Source organism: Cupressus sempervirens, chromosome 11 (genome assembly GCF_028749045.1).
Source record: "Cupressus sempervirens isolate cs-2001-9-10 chromosome 11, ASM2874904v1, whole genome shotgun sequence".
NCBI classification, from domain to species: Eukaryota; Viridiplantae; Streptophyta; class Pinopsida; order Cupressales; family Cupressaceae; genus Cupressus; species Cupressus sempervirens.
In genome coordinates this window covers 346816958-346824621 of record NC_143128.1, presented here as the reverse complement: position 1 = coordinate 346824621, position 7664 = coordinate 346816958, and the positions used below count along the sequence as shown (strand labels likewise).

At 32.8% G+C, this 7664-nt stretch overlaps 1 non-coding gene across 1 annotated transcript; it reads right to left on the bottom strand.

Annotated features, from left to right (window-relative positions):
- Positions 1–3565: 3565 nt before the first annotated feature.
- Positions 3566–3649, bottom strand: TRNAL-CAA (transfer RNA leucine (anticodon CAA)). Its single transcript has one exon. It is a non-coding gene; the product is annotated as a tRNA-Leu (tRNA).
- Positions 3650–7664: the final 4015 nt, after the last annotated feature.

Genomic DNA, 7664 nt, shown 5'->3' with positions numbered 1-7664 from the left:
TTTAAATTGAGCCTCTAAGCAAAAGGCATTATAAGTTACAACAGGGAAGGCGGTATATGGAACGATGTGTTCTCGAATTTCATGATGGCATTCACTCAAAATAATGAACTATATCTCATTTGTTCTTAACAACTCTTAATAGCTCCTAAAAGTGTTCTAACTAAATGTGATTTCCTTATGAAGACATTTGTTACAGGCTTTTGAGTTAGTAATGGATGCATTTGATGGAGGAGACATCATTAAATCACCATTTAACACAAGGGATTTCTTTGTTTTGATTACTAATGATCCATGTATGGCTATTGTTTACTTGGTGGAATGGACAGGTCCAACCCCCACACAATCTGACCCAATTGCCTCATAGATAACTAGCCAGGCCTTTTAAGTTACTAAGTTCATTTCTTTAAGCAAACAAAGTAGTTAAAATTGGAAGAAAATTTACAATAGCATGCTACTAACATCTGTAGAACAAGATTTAGTATGCAAAGAACATTAACAATAAGGAAAACATTCACAAACTAAAACTATATTCACATATAAGATTAGACAAAAAAAGGTGTAACAGAGTGCAAACTAAGAGCAAGATCACTCCAAAAGCCTCATTGATTTTGTAGACGCGTCCTTTGATGTAGATATGTGCTCAAGCTTCAATGAAAACTATGGATCAAAGTGGATTTGTGGATGGATTTCGCCATTATGATGGATTTTGATAGTCCTTAAGCTCTCAAAATAGCATCATAACATTAGCATGGAAGTGGATGATGTTTGTGAAGGGAGAGGCTTCTATTTATAGGCCAAGGGGTAGAGGGATGGACGGTCAAGATGCAAGGATGGCAAGATGGTGAGGGAGGGCTAGGATGCACTCAAAGGGGAGCACATGGATTGTGCTTATTTGAAGCCAATTAGGAAGTGACACATGTCACAGGATGATTAGATGTGAGAGGATAGGATAAGGGTTAGTCAAAGGAGTAATGAGGGAGGTTGAGTCATAAAGAGGGATGGTTGAACCATAAATAGAGATGGTTGGGTCAAATAGAGATGGTTGGGAGGAGGATGAGATTGTTGACTTGGGCTTGGGTCATAAATGTTGGAGGGTGAGGGGAGAATGAGATTGCTGACTTTGGCTTGGGTTAGCAAGTCTTAACCCATGTTTATGATTGTGCCCATGTTTAGGAAAGGATTAGGCTTGGATTAGAGGGGGATTAGGGGGTAAGTGGCTTAGATTTGATGGGATGGGTTAGTTAGGTGGCTAAATGAAGTTAGTATGTGTGAATGGGTTGGATTAGGAGTTAGGATAGGGTTTAGGGAGGCTCTTAAGAGTTTAGATATTTTATTAAATGATTTATTTAATAAAATGGGGATATAGAATTAAATTGAATAGATTTGAGGATTTATTCAATTTAATATAGGAATAGGGATTTAATTGATAAATTGATTTTGGGTGGTCTTTTAATTTTATCAATTGGACTATAGTGAATTAAATTAACTAATTAACTAGGGGATGAAAATAGATTAATTAAATATTAAATACTTAATTAATGATGCCTTAGAAGATGACTAAATAGGATTACTTAAGTGATGTAATCAGATTTAGGTGTCTACAACATCTACCAACATAAACATTTCCATTCATTTCCACACACTCATAACTCTGAAATGAAGCACAAATATCAAGCATTTGACAAAAGAATTAATAACAAGGAACTTGGGTTAACGCTGGTCATCAATTTGTTGCTCCAATCTTTTCCCAAAATCTTCTCTTTGTCCATTCCCTTCCGCAAGATTCAAGTATTATATATATATATATATATATATATATATATATATATATATATATATATATATACACACACTCCAATTTTTATAACCTATTCTGGCCACCTCCTCTCTTTTGTTAGCTTTCCCCAATACTTCAAATCCCATTTCTTTTAACTTTCTCTTCCTGTTGGTGTCGAACAACATTCTTGCTTCTTCTTCTTCCTTTTCCAGTTGTAGGGTCTGCTCCCCCCTCCTTTCATCTCCAATGAAAAAATGGTTTATATATATATATATATATATATTCCAATTTTTATAACCTATTTTGGCCACCTCCTCTCTTTTGTTAGCTTTCCCCAATACTTCAAATCCCATTTCTTTTAACTTTCTCTTCCTGTTGGTGTCAAACAACATTCTTGCTTCTTCTTCTTCTTTTTCCAGTTGTAGGGTCTGCTCCCCCCTCCTTTCATCTCCAATAAAAAAATGGTTTATTTTTCCCAATATCTTAATTCATAACTAATCTATTAACTAATTCAAAAAATTGATAAGTGCTAAGTGCTCCATTTATTCTCATGAGAGATGGATTCGTGTTGAATCACTACTCATGAAACATGGGTCAATGAGTTTGACTCAAAATCACACAGTTAAATCTTGATAGCAATATCACAATTTGGTTCAAAAAAGTTTTCGAGAGGAAGATTAGTGGTGCAAATTAATAGGTTTGTAATTAATTACATTCCTTTTAACAATAACATTCAACCACTAATACCAATTTTAATTTTATAAACAATAAGATTTTTTAGGAATAAAATCCATGTATAATTAAGTTCACCGCTTTATTCCATTTGAGGGAAAACAGATTGTGACATCTCCCATTTAGGTACGGGAAGGGTGGATGCTTGCAAAAGCTCGAGTATGTTGTAAAATATCAATTGAAAGATTGTCAAATGACCTTTCACCTTCTCATATCCTTCTTTGATAATCATATAAGTTTATATAAATGACCATTTATAATTGGTTAAACATTAACAAAGAGTTTTCTATGCATTGAAAATAGATATAGCCAGATTTTTTTTTTTTTTTTTGTCTATTCTTTCATTTGCTATCTTAAAAAATAAGTTTTTAATCTTTATCTACTCAATTAAATCTTACAACATGTTTAAATTAAATCCTTTGTTAAAATCAAATACTACTATTCCTTTTAACTTTGCATCTGATAGCAAGAGATCAATGATCAAATGTTTGATGTTTTATGTTCAATGCCTGCAACTAATTGTGTATAAATTTCTCTCCTCTATACTCGAATAGGTTTACCCTCCAAAAGGTTATATTTTTGTTACAATGGTTCTTATTGAAGGAATTTGAATTTGAAGTGTTTAGATTTAAAACTCTACTGTAATTTGAACTGTGCTTGATTCATAGTTCGAAATACGAAAACTCAATTTGAAAACCATAGAATTTGAATTTAAAAATAAAACAAATATGAAATTTTGATTTTACTTTTCCAGCCTGGCCGTAACGCTTATAATATGAGTGTTTCTATTTTGTTCTATCAATTTAAAGATTGTATATAGCTCTTTGTGGAGTGCAGATAAATGTTATATAAAACTCTGTAACAGTGAATAGTCAATAGAGATTCAAGATATGTTATTTCAGCAATTTGTTAAATCTACACAAATATTTACTGCATTGACCATTGAATAATATTGTCATCCAGATCTTCTTTGTGAAAATAGAATAATCAAGCTCAAAACATGAACATGAAAGAGACTTTATATTTCTATCGATGTGTAAAAGTCAAAATATATTATGTCAGAAGTGGGATTTGAACCCACGCCCTCGTTAGAGGACCAGAACTTGAGTCTGGCGCCTTAGACCTCTCGGCCATCCTGACGGTGCTTGTTTCTACTATGTTTGTTTTTGTTCTTCTTTAGATCATTGAAAAAGACTGTTTTTACGTATTGACTAATTTAAGTTGGCGAGTTTGTATTGAATAGAACGTATAATTTTATTCTAGTTTGTTTCTATTATAGTGGGGCCTTTTAAGCATTAATATCTATTGAGTTATTTGTGTCTAGTTTGTTTTATTATCAACGGGACCTCTTAAGCATTAATATTTATTGAATATAGTTTAGTTGATGTAATCAAGAGTATTAAGCTAGAGAACTCGTTTTAAAAGTTTTGGTTCGTGGTTTTTGTTTTTGTTTTCTTTATTGATATCAATAGTTTGAAGAATGTCTATATTGTGAAGGTTATGGTTTGTAATTTGGTAAAGTTTGAGTACGTATAGTTGATAAACTTAAGGGGTTTTCTAGTGAATGGTTCATAAGGCACAATATTTGGTAAAGGTTCTGAAAATGGTGTTGCAAGCAGAGTTGGTATAACCAAAGAGGAAACTTCATAGTTAAACATGCTCAAGCTAGAGTAGTACTGAGATGGGTAACCTCCCAGAAAGTCCCAATGCTTCACCTCTGTGAGCATCATCTAGATCCAATCTCTGTTCAATGTTTCATTCATTCTTATGAGAAATGGGTTATGTGAACCACTACTTATGAAATATGGGTAAATGAGTTTGCCTCACAAAACTACATAGTTGAATCCTGATAGAAATATCATAATTTGAAGTTTTGTGAAAAATATCTCCTACTTATCTATAGATAGTTTCTCAAAGAGTTCATGAGATTATGATTGAGAATCAAGAGTTATTTTCTTACACCTCTACTTAGTGTTGTTTACTTAGAGGAACTCTATAGACTATTTAGAATCTTTTCTATTTAGAAGAATCCTTGCTAACCAAGAAATGATGAGATTAAGTAACAAGAATCAAAGCTTCTCATGTGAATAAAAAAATCAACTTAATAGAAAAAAAAAAAGCTATAGAATTAGCACTCTAAACTATAATATACACATCGAGGAAAGTCTAGAGTGTCTTTCCTTGTATATTTATCCAATGAACGACTCTAAAAGATAATATACACATATTAAATAAGCAAATTAGGCTTCAAGTTAATTGATTTATATCTAAAACTAAAATTGAGAAGGGCCATCAAGATCACAACTAAATAGATATAGAGCTACCAAAATGTGGCCCATCCCTTAATCAACTTAACTGCACACATCACCAAGTTCATCTTTATGTCCGATTTAAGATGTGATGCTAATAAACAGATTTGGTGAAAATAAAGAATTTTTCTTTATAAAATTTCTATAAATTAAATTTTCAAAAGATTAACAATAATAAAGAAAAATACAATAATAATTCAAAATATTAAAAAATAATAATTATACAATGTTGATGTCAAATAATACTATCCAAATGCTTCAAATAATCTCTTATAATTTTATCCTTAAATCTATAAATTACCAAATTTTATATTCAAACTAAGCAATTTGTGAATCACCACATATCTTTTATAGAAGAAAAATTGTTTATTAAGCCCAAATGTGGAGGTTTATCTAGGTAAGTGCACCAAGTTGTGGTGCAAAAAACATGACACATAAAAGTTTTTTTTGAATTTGCCAAAGCACACACGTCCTATAACATGCACGCACTTCGGCTTGGGCTCCACAAGCCTAAGGCTTATGGAGCCCAGGCCAAAGCACATGTGCACTATAGTGCATACACGCTTTGGAAAACTCAAAATTTTTATATATGCATTGCAAACCTGCGGCCCATATTATTGTTTTTTGGTTTTTACATTGTTTCTCCTTAACAACATACACATGGATTGGAAACATTTAAGAATTTTGTCACGTGCCTCCTATAATTACCTCCTCATCATTGAAGATCAAGATCAAGATCATGTAGTATGTTTTCTACTCTTGGTTTTGCATTCTTTTATATGTTTTTGCATTGTTTTGTAAGTTTTTACATTGTTTTGTAGGTTTTCTCAGTTTTGCTTCAAATTTATTTATTTGTTTAGATTGCAATTAGTTTCTTATCAGGAAATGTGAATAATGAACCACCAAATTCCCAGCCAGATTGACAAAATCAGAATTAAAACCCTCCATAAGATCCAAATCAAAACCCACCACAAGAAGAGAAAGAAATTCTACAACCTCCACCGATTGGAAGACCTCCTCCTGGCACCAAGGACAATTTAATGAATGGAATAGAGGGGAAAAATGAATTAGAAGCACTCCTTGATAAGTTGAAAGCTTGTGGACAAACCAATCCGATCAGAGAAAAATTGACATCCTCCCTTGAGTCCATTATGACCCATGTAGCTTCTGTTAGCGGTCAGTTGGATATTTCGCATGTTAAGAGGGATGAACAAAGAAGATATTATGCAAAAAAATTATCATATCAAGATGTTAAGAAAAAGGAAATAGCAAAAGGTAGCATTTGTGCATTTTTTAGAAAGCTTGGAGAACAAGACTCTGTTAAACATACAACTAAAAGGTTCCCCATCCATTCATGCATACATGATGGTATTAGAAATAACTTTTGGGATAGATGGTGGATGGTCTTTGATTCCCCTCCCTACAATAATCATGAGGTTCAAATGGACTGCTTAAAGAAATTGTATTGTGAATTTGTCCTTGGGGAGATGTCCAATTATTTTGATATATTAGAATCTCAAGGTAAAGGTGAGGGGTCATCATTTGAGAGGTCAGGGGCACATCATGACCCTAATGTAGTTAGGGCACCTATTTTCAAGCCACAGGGTGAGCATGTGATTATTCTTTCAGTTGTGAAGGAACATGTAGAGACCAACACTATAGGGACTATCAATGCTTTCACATAGACCCTCATTCATTGCACTAGTCCATTAGTTGAGGAGGACTCCATTGTGCATCACTGTCACATGTGCGCATCATGTGGATCCTTATGCAAATTTGCTAGTCATGCTAGAGACAGTATGGATGATGGGCTAGTCAGTGATGAGTTCTTGAGTGACACATTTGACATTGACACACAAGTAAATTATAATTATAATAAACTAATTTGATCAAATTTCATATGTATAATGAATGACTAATTAATTAGCATGTATTGACATTATTCAAAATTTAAGGTAAGAGTGTTGTTGGCCCTAGTACAGATTCCCTGACCCCATTTTTTATCCCATCAACGAGTCGAGAGGTGTGTATCAAATTAATCATTCAAATCAATACATATATTTATTAAGTAATCATATGAAGGATTGAAAAAAAAATTTATGCATGTGCATCAGTTCTTTACTGGACCATCAACATTCACAAGGGACTCTGAGCCTAGGCATGATATGAGTTTCGTAGAGGTACATTTGTTTCATGTTAATTTAATTCATTTGATTATATTTCTTTCATGTTACATGTAAATTATATTATATGACATGCAACTGTTGACGTCTGAGACTCCTCATCTTTGCCAGTCCATCAATCATGGAGTTGCTACAGCAATGGCTAGTTCAAAGCCATTGACCAAGGTATGAAATAATTTTCTTAGTTTTAGTTGTTGTTTATTATAGTTAGTATTGAAATTTCAAATGCTATTTATAAGTGATTATATTGATTGAATGTTTGTAAGGCCTTATTAAACTCAATTGTCCACGAACCTTTGAGGTGGACGTACAAAGTGACTATTTGATGGTGGTAAGAAAACTATTAATTTTGTGTGTACATATATTTGATTTCAATGTATAATAATTATTGATTTATATTTTCTTTATTTGTATCGGCTTGAGTTAGAGAAGAGCCTAAACAAGAGGACAAGTGAGCATTTGAGGAAGTCCCCATCATCTCCATTATCTCCCACCACACAATGACTAAAGACCTTTAGGGATTTGTTTCCTTCCCCTCAGGGAAGGAGAAGATATAGTTGATAGACACACATGTATAGGCATTAGTGGACATATATGTTGGATTTTATGTTAGTGGACATATTCGATATATATTTGATGTATATATGACATTTTATATTTGAT